At 35.7% G+C, this 8,868-nt stretch overlaps 2 pseudogenes; one reads left to right on the top strand and one right to left on the bottom strand.

The window, feature by feature from the left end:
- Positions 1 to 2,508: 2,508 nt before the first annotated feature.
- LOC120604747 (uncharacterized) lies at positions 2,509 to 2,679 on the bottom strand (annotated as a pseudogene).
- A 2,142-nt stretch (positions 2,680 to 4,821) lies between these two features.
- Positions 4,822 to 5,373, top strand: LOC120604348 (myosin light polypeptide 6-like; annotated as a pseudogene).
- Positions 5,374 to 8,868: the final 3,495 nt, after the last annotated feature.

Below are 8,868 nucleotides of genomic sequence, written 5' to 3'. Positions count from 1 at the left end.
AATTAGAAAATTACCATATTGCTACCCCTACTATAAAAACTGATTTAGGCAAAGATACTCAGCCGATGCTAAAACCATTGAGTGAAAAATTGTTCCATGGTACAAAGTTTGTCCCCATAGATTACTTACAAATTATAAAGCAAAAAATATATCTTTACAATGAATCATCTAGTAGTCACTATCTTAACCAAAAAGTCAACCTTGAGTTGCTAACAGCAGGACAACCTGACCTTGAGTGTCTCATCATGTAATGCAGTATAAAATACATAAAACATGTGAAGTATTCTCACCAAAAAAGTTTCGAACCAAAATGTCTAACCAAGCCTCTAGACATAACTTGCAATTACAGACAATATAGGAAATAGCAGTACAAGTTCAATAATACCATAAGGAAGCAATCAGAAAATGCCAAAATTTGGGACATTTTACTTTACGACTGGCCTGAACTTTTTAAAAGTCAATGTCATGAAAAAAAAGGGTAAATATTCTACATTAAGAAATACTAAATATTCATAACAACCAAATGCAATGTGTGAATCTTGACAATATCCTGATTCAAAGAATAAAGATATAAATGACTTTTTTGGGACAATTGGAGAAGTCAGACTGGATAGCAAATATAGCATAGAATATTATCAATATGAACTGAATATACATATCACAGAACTATTGTTAATCTAGATAACAGTATTGTGTATGTGTAGGAGAATGTTCTTATTCTTAAAGTGGTACATGCTAAATGTACATAGAAGTAATTTATGATATCTGCATCTTACTTTCAAATAGTTCCACCAAAAATTAGATATAGAAAATATGGTATAACATTAACAATCGTTGAATATAGATGTAGGGCATACAAATGTTCACTGCACTATTCTTTCAAATCTTCTGATGCTTAAAATTTTTCAAAATAAAGAGATGGGAAAGAAAACATGGGGCTCCAAAATAGTAAAGACTCCTTGTCAAGAAGTAATAGCAATAATCTCCAGCTGGCTGTTTTCTTACTTTTGTAGTTGTGATAGACCTAAGATATACCACTGATGACAGAAAGAACTTACATTTCCAAGGATGCACAGTTTAGGCCTTAACTATGAAGATTTTAGAAAAACTTAATTTTCTCAAGTAGTCCCCAAAGTCATATCATTTAAAAATGTATGGCTTCCTTTAAAGCTGAGCCACTTTCAGATATTTCTGTATTCATTTAATTGGCTTAAGCACTTGTTAAGGTTTGAGGCATCACTTGCCTCTTTCCAGTATCAATTGAGATATTAGATTGTATCTCTGAGCAATCTGCAGTTTCGATAAATACTTGATTAGATCTACTTTCTCTATTAAAAATAGAAAATAATTTGGACTCTGTTAGAAGAAAAAACATTCTCTCTATACAAGTAGGAAAAAGCATCTTCTCTGCTTTTTCAATTTTCTACATTCTATAACTTTTAACATTAAATAAGCTCATATTATGCAAAGAACCCTGAGTATTCCAACTTCACATCTTACAGATAAAGACACAGACCTGCAGAGCTTAAATTATTTGTACAGAGTCATGTAACTAACTAGTGGTAAATTAAGACTGGATCCAAGGTTTATGACTTCTAGTTAAAACATAGATTTCTACATAATATCACTCTACCACTTATTTACTGTGTGATCTTGGACAAGTTGCTTAACCTCTCTAAGCAGCTGCTTTAGGGATCCAGTCTCACAAACCCTCCACCCACTTCTGATTTCAGATGCACCTGTGATGTACACTTTTGTGAAAGTTTCAGGTCACCTCATACATCTACTACCTGTTCTTTCCATTCATTCTTTTCCCTCTTCTTCCTCCTTATCTACAGGGAAAAGAAGGGGCTCTCGGAAGTCAAGCAAGTTCTTACCATTTCCATTTTTGAGATTTATTTTGAAATGAAAAAATTCTAAAACAAGTTACAAAATAATCATATGTTAAGTGTTCATTTTGAAGGAACTAATGACAAATAAAAACTGTAATTCATAAGATATTATGGAATACATTTTCTTAGGTCAGTTCATAGTATGCAATACAAAATGTGGTCCCACAATGAAACAAATGTTTTAAACTGTAGATGAACATCTTATTTAAATCTTGTTCAAGTATTTTTGTAACTAAGTGAGAAATTTACTTAAAAATAACATCAAAAGTTTAAATGTGAAGCCCTTTTAACTTATGAGAGGCTGAGACAAAAAAATTTCACCTTAATTCAAAGGTCTAGAGGCAGAGTTCTATTGAAAAACAGCTACAGTTCTTTCTTTCTTTCCCGTCTCAGTCCTGGGAAGGAAATGAGAAATATTCTGTCCACTTTATTATAGGTTCTAGAATATATCATCTCCCGCTGCACCTTCCCAAATCAAGATCCCTCTTGCCAAGATCCCTTTCAATTAATAGTAGACTAATTACAGTCAATCCTCATCGTTCACGGATTTCATATTTGCAGTTCACCTACTCACTAAAATGTATTTGTAATCACAAAACCTGTATTCTAGGCACTTTTGGAGTCATTCATGGACATGTACAGAGCCACAAAAAATATGAGTTATCCCATGAGCTCATTCCCAACTGAAGTTGAACAAAGCACCCCTCTGCCTTCTTATTTCAGCTCTCATACTAGACTGATAAAACAGATATTACACTTGATCTTAGCCAAAAGGCCAAGAAGTAATCAGCTCTCATACTAGAGAAAAATTATTTTAAAAAGCTGATTCTTTGAAAAAAGCCTATAAATTTATAAACCAGACCAATCAAGAAAACAAGAAGAAAAACACACATTACCAATATGTGGAATGAAAAGAGAATATTACTACAGATTCTATAGATAATAAGGAAAGGATAATAAGAAAATATAAATGAACTTTATCCCCCAAAATCCAAGAGCTTAGATGAAATGGAAAAAATACCCAAAAAACCAAAGCTCACTCAAGAAGAAATAGATGATTTGAATAGCCCTAAATTCATTAGTGCAATTTAATTCATAATTTAAAACTTTTCTGGGGTGGAGGGGGAACAAGCCCAATGGCTTCACTGGTAAATTCTACCAATTATGTAAGGAAAAAATAAACTCTTCCAGAAAACAAAAGAGGAGGAACCCCTTCTCAAGTCATTTTTTGAGGCTAACATAGCTTTATATCAAGACCAAAAACATAAGGAAAGATAACTTCAAAATCTCTTATGAACATATCCATTATAATTACTGAAACAGAATATTTTCATACATTGCTGATAGGAATATAAAATGATACAACCACTTTGAAAATTTTGAGCAGTTTCATATACAAAGTTAAGCAAACGCTTATCATATGACCCAGGAGTTCCACTAAGAAAATTGAAGACATTTTTCTACACGAAGACCTATATGTGTTCATAGCAATTTTATTTCATAATATCCAAAAACCGGAAACAATCAAATGTCCATTAACTGGTAAAAAATAAACAATTCAGAGTATATCGTACAATTGGATACTACTCAGCAATAAAAAGAATGTAGTGAATATGCAACAACTTGGATAAATAGCCAAAGCATTAGGCTAAAGCAAAAAGCCCAACAACAACAACAAAACCACACTTTATGATTTCAATTTCCGTGACATTCTAGAAAATGCAAAAGTATAGCGACAGAAATCAGATCAGTGGTTGACAGGAACTGGCAGAGGGACGAGGACTGCAAAAGGGCAAGAGAAAACTTTTTGGTATAGTGGGGAAGTGTTCTTTAATTTGATAATAATGATTGCTACATGATAGCATAAATTTGTTAAAACTCATTAACTATAAATTTAAACACAGTGAAATGTTTTGTATATACATTATACTTCAAAAACCCTGAAATGAAAATAATCTTGAATGAAAATAAGTAAGTGTATCAGCTAGGCACACACACACACACACACACACACACAGAGTTTATCATTTCTTAGGATATTTTCTTATAAATGGAAACAGAGAAGTCTTTTTAAGAATCCGTACTTTTACCATCCCCTATTTTACTCTCCATGTCTGATTTTTTTCTATATAGCTAAGGAGGAGAATATACAATTTTCACATAAAGCAAGAAAGAAAATGATGGTCAGAAAGAGTCTAACATATGTGTCCATACATGAATTATATTTAACACCATTCTATGGGTTTTTTTTCTCCAAAATTCCCTTCTACCATAACAACAACAATAAAAAAAAAGTCAAAATATTGTTGTCTTGCTATTTTTCCAGGAATCTGTGTTCTGGAATGCTATTTCAGTTTGCATAATTCTAAGAAAGAATTTTTAGAATTGTATACCAGTGCATTCCCCCAACCAAAAAAAAAAAATAGTTCTCATGGCTGAGATCTAAGGCAGAAGGGAAACTGAGAGGTTTTAGATATTGCATTTATTCAGACTCAGGAATAATTCGTTGATAAGAGAATGAGAAAAGAGTTTCAGAAGTTACAAAAAAGAAATGGAATGTTTAGGATTCCTAAATTTCTGTCCTGTTGTAGAGTTAATTATTTCAGAGAGGCGGGGATGGAGGGGAGGATAGGGGGTAGCAAGGATTCCTAACAGAGCAATCTAACACATCTCTGTTCCTATTCATGCTGTGACACAGCTGGCCAGGTAGAATGAAAGCATATTATTTCACTTACAAGTCTTCTTCATAATCAAATGAGAGGTTGAAAAGAATGGAATGAAACTAGGAATTCAGAAGGTGTTGTTTTTCAAAATAATACAGTGAGAGTCCTCTTATCTGACAGAGCTGAGACTAACTGGTAAATGAATAAAATAAAAATTAGTGTAAAAAGGGAATCAGGCCATTACTGCAGGAAAAGTTTCGGCAGAGCTGAGAAGTCAAGATGTGTGACTTCACCAAGGACCAGAACAGAGTTCAAAAAGGCCTTCCAGCTGTTTGACCAAACAGGGGATGGCAAGATCCTGCACAAGCAGTGTGGGGTTGTAATGAGGGCCCTGGGCCAGAACCTCACCCACGCTGAGGTACTCAAAGGGAACCCCAAGAGTGATGAGATGAATGTGAAGGTGTTGGACTTTGAACACTTCCTGCCCTTGCCACAGACAGTGGCCAAGAACAAGGACCAGGGCACCTATAAGGATTCTGTCAAAGGCCTTAGTGTGTTTGACAATGAAGTAGTGTCATGAGTGCTGTGATCGGCATGTTCTGATCACCTTGGGTGAGAAGATGACAGAAGAAGAAGTGGAGATGCTGGTGGCCAGGCACAAAGACAGCAATGGTTGTATCAACTGTGAAGAGCTTGTCTACATGGTGCTGAGTGGCAGAAGACACCCCAGCGTGCCCAGATCCCTGCGCCTTCCCCCGTATGGGACTGTGTATGTGCCCCTGGGCTTCCTAGGTTCTTTGGTCACAACACTTCCCTAGCTTTCTGTCTTGGATGAGCTTTCCATCAGCATTCACTACATAAACTTGCACTCTGCAAGGGAAAAAGAGGGAGAGGGGATCATATGAAGTGATGCACACATTAAAATTTTTGTTTTAACTTAAAACATAGATCCATGTTCATTTACTAATCTTTCAATGTAAGACCAAGGCCTTTGCTTTTACTATGATAGGGATTACAAAAATCTAATAGTAATATTTATCAGTTGCTTGCCTTTGGCAAGTCTTTACAAAACGTTCAATTGAACTTTCAGAGCAATCATTCTCTTTTCACACTTACAATGCTTTGCTTTATATAATATTTAACTAAATTACATAATTACAATAACAAGTACAACTGGTATAAAGAGCTTCAGGAACAAACACAACTGACTCCTGGGAAGCATGTAACTCAACTGGCAGAAGCCGAGCCTGCAGAGGCTTTATAATCATTAACAGATGTCAAAATTTATCAAAAACTTTTGCTGCATTTATCAAGATCATCATGAAAGAGTTATTTAGTCAATGTAGTGAATTACATCGATAGAATTTCTGAAGCTAAATTGTCCTTATTTGACCCAATATTTGTAATACACTGATGGATTTAGTTATATGCATTGTTTTAGGATTTTCACATACTGTTCATAGGTAAAATGGAATTAAAGTTACCTTTTCTTGTATAGCCTTTATCTGACTTACAGTCATACTAGCCTAATAAAATTAGTTGGGATGTTTTCCACTCTCTTTAGTTCTAAAACTTGTAATAAAACATTAATTTCGTTCCTTGAACACTTAGTAGCTCTCTCAGGTTAAGCCACTTTTGTCTACGGCTTTGGGGGAATATGGGTAAGGGTGACAGTCTTTGATTACCACTTCAAATTCAAATGTTCCCTTTTTTCTCAAACTAATTTTTTAATTTCATATTTTTTTAAAAAAAACTACCTCATCTAATTTTTCAAAACACTTTTTTGTAGTAATCTTTTTTTAAGTCACTTTTGTAAAAGAAGACTCTAGGTTGTGGCTTCAAAGGAAGGTCAGATGTCCTCTGATATTGCAATCGGTACCCCTTTTGCCACTGATCTTCAAGACCCACCTCCCTCCATTCTAGTGCCCAGCCCTCAAAATGGAGAATGGTGCTGGGGAGGAGGGAAGGCTTGAAGGCCAACAGATTCAACTGTACTTATTGTCAACTCCCATTGCCCCAGACAGACTCACCTTGACGCTGTTATCCAGCTGTCAGAATAACTTCTGTTTTTCTGCCTCATGATAGCAATGGAGCCAACCATGAGCTACTCAGGTAAATATCAGGGCAAGGAATCTTACCTAAAGATTCACACCTAAAATCTTCACCCACTCCACCTACTGCCCATGGCAGGTACATTCAACCAATGTAATTGAGCATGTATTTGTGGCAGCCTCTGTTCGAGTTACCAGGAAATTCAGTAGTGAACTATACAAAAAGGAGCCTACCCTTTTGGAGTGATGGTTTAGTGTAATTATGTCCAATAAAAATGTAACACAAGCCATGGGTGTAACCTAAAGTTTTCTAGTAGCCACATTTTAAAAAATAAAAAGGAACAGATGAATTTAATTTTAATAATGTTCTATAAGAAAACTATTACTATTAAAACTATTAATACAGGTCTATTAGAAAACAAATACAAATAATATATTTTATTTAGTCTAATATAGCCAAAGCATTATCATCTTGACATGTAAGCAATATAAAAATGAATTAATGAGCTATTTTAACTTCCTTTTTTCTACTAAATCTTCAAAATCTGGGGAATATTTTATGCATGCAGCACATCTCAATTCAGACTAGCCACATCAGATGATAGTGACTACCATATTGGAGGTCCAGCAGCCAGCCTTCTTCCAAACCACGCTGCCATTTCTCACATCCCTGAAACCCACACATGCTCTTTGCCTCAGTGTTTCTTAGCATTTGTTTGCTTGTTTGTTTGAAATGTCCAAACCTGTGGAGAATTTTTATAAGAGTTTATTTGAGCCCAAACTGCCAACATAGGCAGGGGAGTAAGATCTCAGATGTTCCAGAGAATAACAGTTTTGCAGCTTCTTTTATGCATTTGAAATTAAGGAGAGAACACAAGGAAGGTTACGTGGAGATGGAAGAAAGCAAGACAGGGATTGAATTACAGGATAGTTAACAGGAATATGTGCTCTCTTGAGGGTGGTTATGGCTTATTTAAAGGTGTGTTAACCTAGATGCACAGAAACAATGGATAGGGTTTGCTTAAGGCAAAGACAAATCTTTTATTCGAGAAGTTATATGCCTGTTGTGTGACTACACACTATGACCTGCCCAGTTAGGAATTTATGATCAGATCACTCTGTGAGTTTACCTTCCATGAACTCCTTTTTTTCCACCCAGTTTATTTTTATTCATCTGCCAGACCCACTGACTTCCTCTGGCTTCTGCAGCATTTAAGTGTTAGTTACGAAGAGAGAGCCAGCAACCCAGGCTGAGTCAATCATCTTGTCAGAAATCAGAAGTCTCTAAACAGGACTGGGGAGGGTCGGATGGGGGTTGGATAAACACTGCTCTTGGCTAGTCAGTACACAAATCAAAGAGCATTGTAATGGCTCAGTCATCTCCCCGCTCAGTTTTATACAATTTTCCCTCTGTCGATAGTTGGGTTTTCCCACAGCTTCAAAAGCAGAAAAATTGAGTAGGACATTCAAAGGTTTCAAATGTGCACTCGGGGCTATGAAAAGAAATAATAGCATAGAACCCCCCTCTGCTTCCAGGGTCTCCATAGCAAAGACTCACTTCTGTGAAAGACCCTCCTGAGATACAGACAAATAAGATAATTCTTGGCCAAAGACAGCTTTATTCCCATCTACTAAAAAGAACCACTTAGTGCTATACATCAAACGTTTCCATCTCCTTTCATTTTCACTTCTAAAATTCTGATTCACTAATATCTTAATGAAATTTATAATACATTTTAAAGTATATATAATCCAGATATCAGCTGGCATTGACCTATTTCTTAACATCTAGATAAAGATGGATTTAAATCTCCATGTTATGGATTGTAGAAAAATGCAGTGGCATTCTTGAGATTTCTGTCCATTTCAGGGGGATGAGGGAGGGCAGAGACATTCTAATTGCTATTTCTGCTTCTGCCTCTGCTGAGTGAGTATTGAAATGAGGGGTTCACTTATCATCTACTCCCATCCTGCTCAACCCTGTTCTGCCCTGGGTTGTTCTTGTCCTTAATTTCTCCTCAATGTACCCTCTAATTAAGGAATTTTGAGTGAATAGAAAGTATTACTGAAGATAGTACAGAAATAATTTAAAATTCAATAATAGATATTTGTACTGGATATTTTCTTGGCTTGGGCAACAGCCACCTTCCATATTGTTGCTTCACTCTTTCCTCTTTCCCCCTCCTTTTTTGTCTCTCCCTCCATCCTTACCCCCGTCTAAACCCCTCTGTAGATAGTTGGGGTTTTCCACAGCTTTAAAGC

Source organism: Pteropus medius, unplaced genomic scaffold (assembly GCF_902729225.1).
Source record: "Pteropus medius unplaced genomic scaffold, Ma_sr-lr_union100, whole genome shotgun sequence".
NCBI classification, from domain to species: Eukaryota; Metazoa; Chordata; class Mammalia; order Chiroptera; family Pteropodidae; genus Pteropus; species Pteropus medius.
Note: the sequence above shows the minus strand (reverse complement) of the source record. Positions and strands in the feature narration are given on the sequence as shown.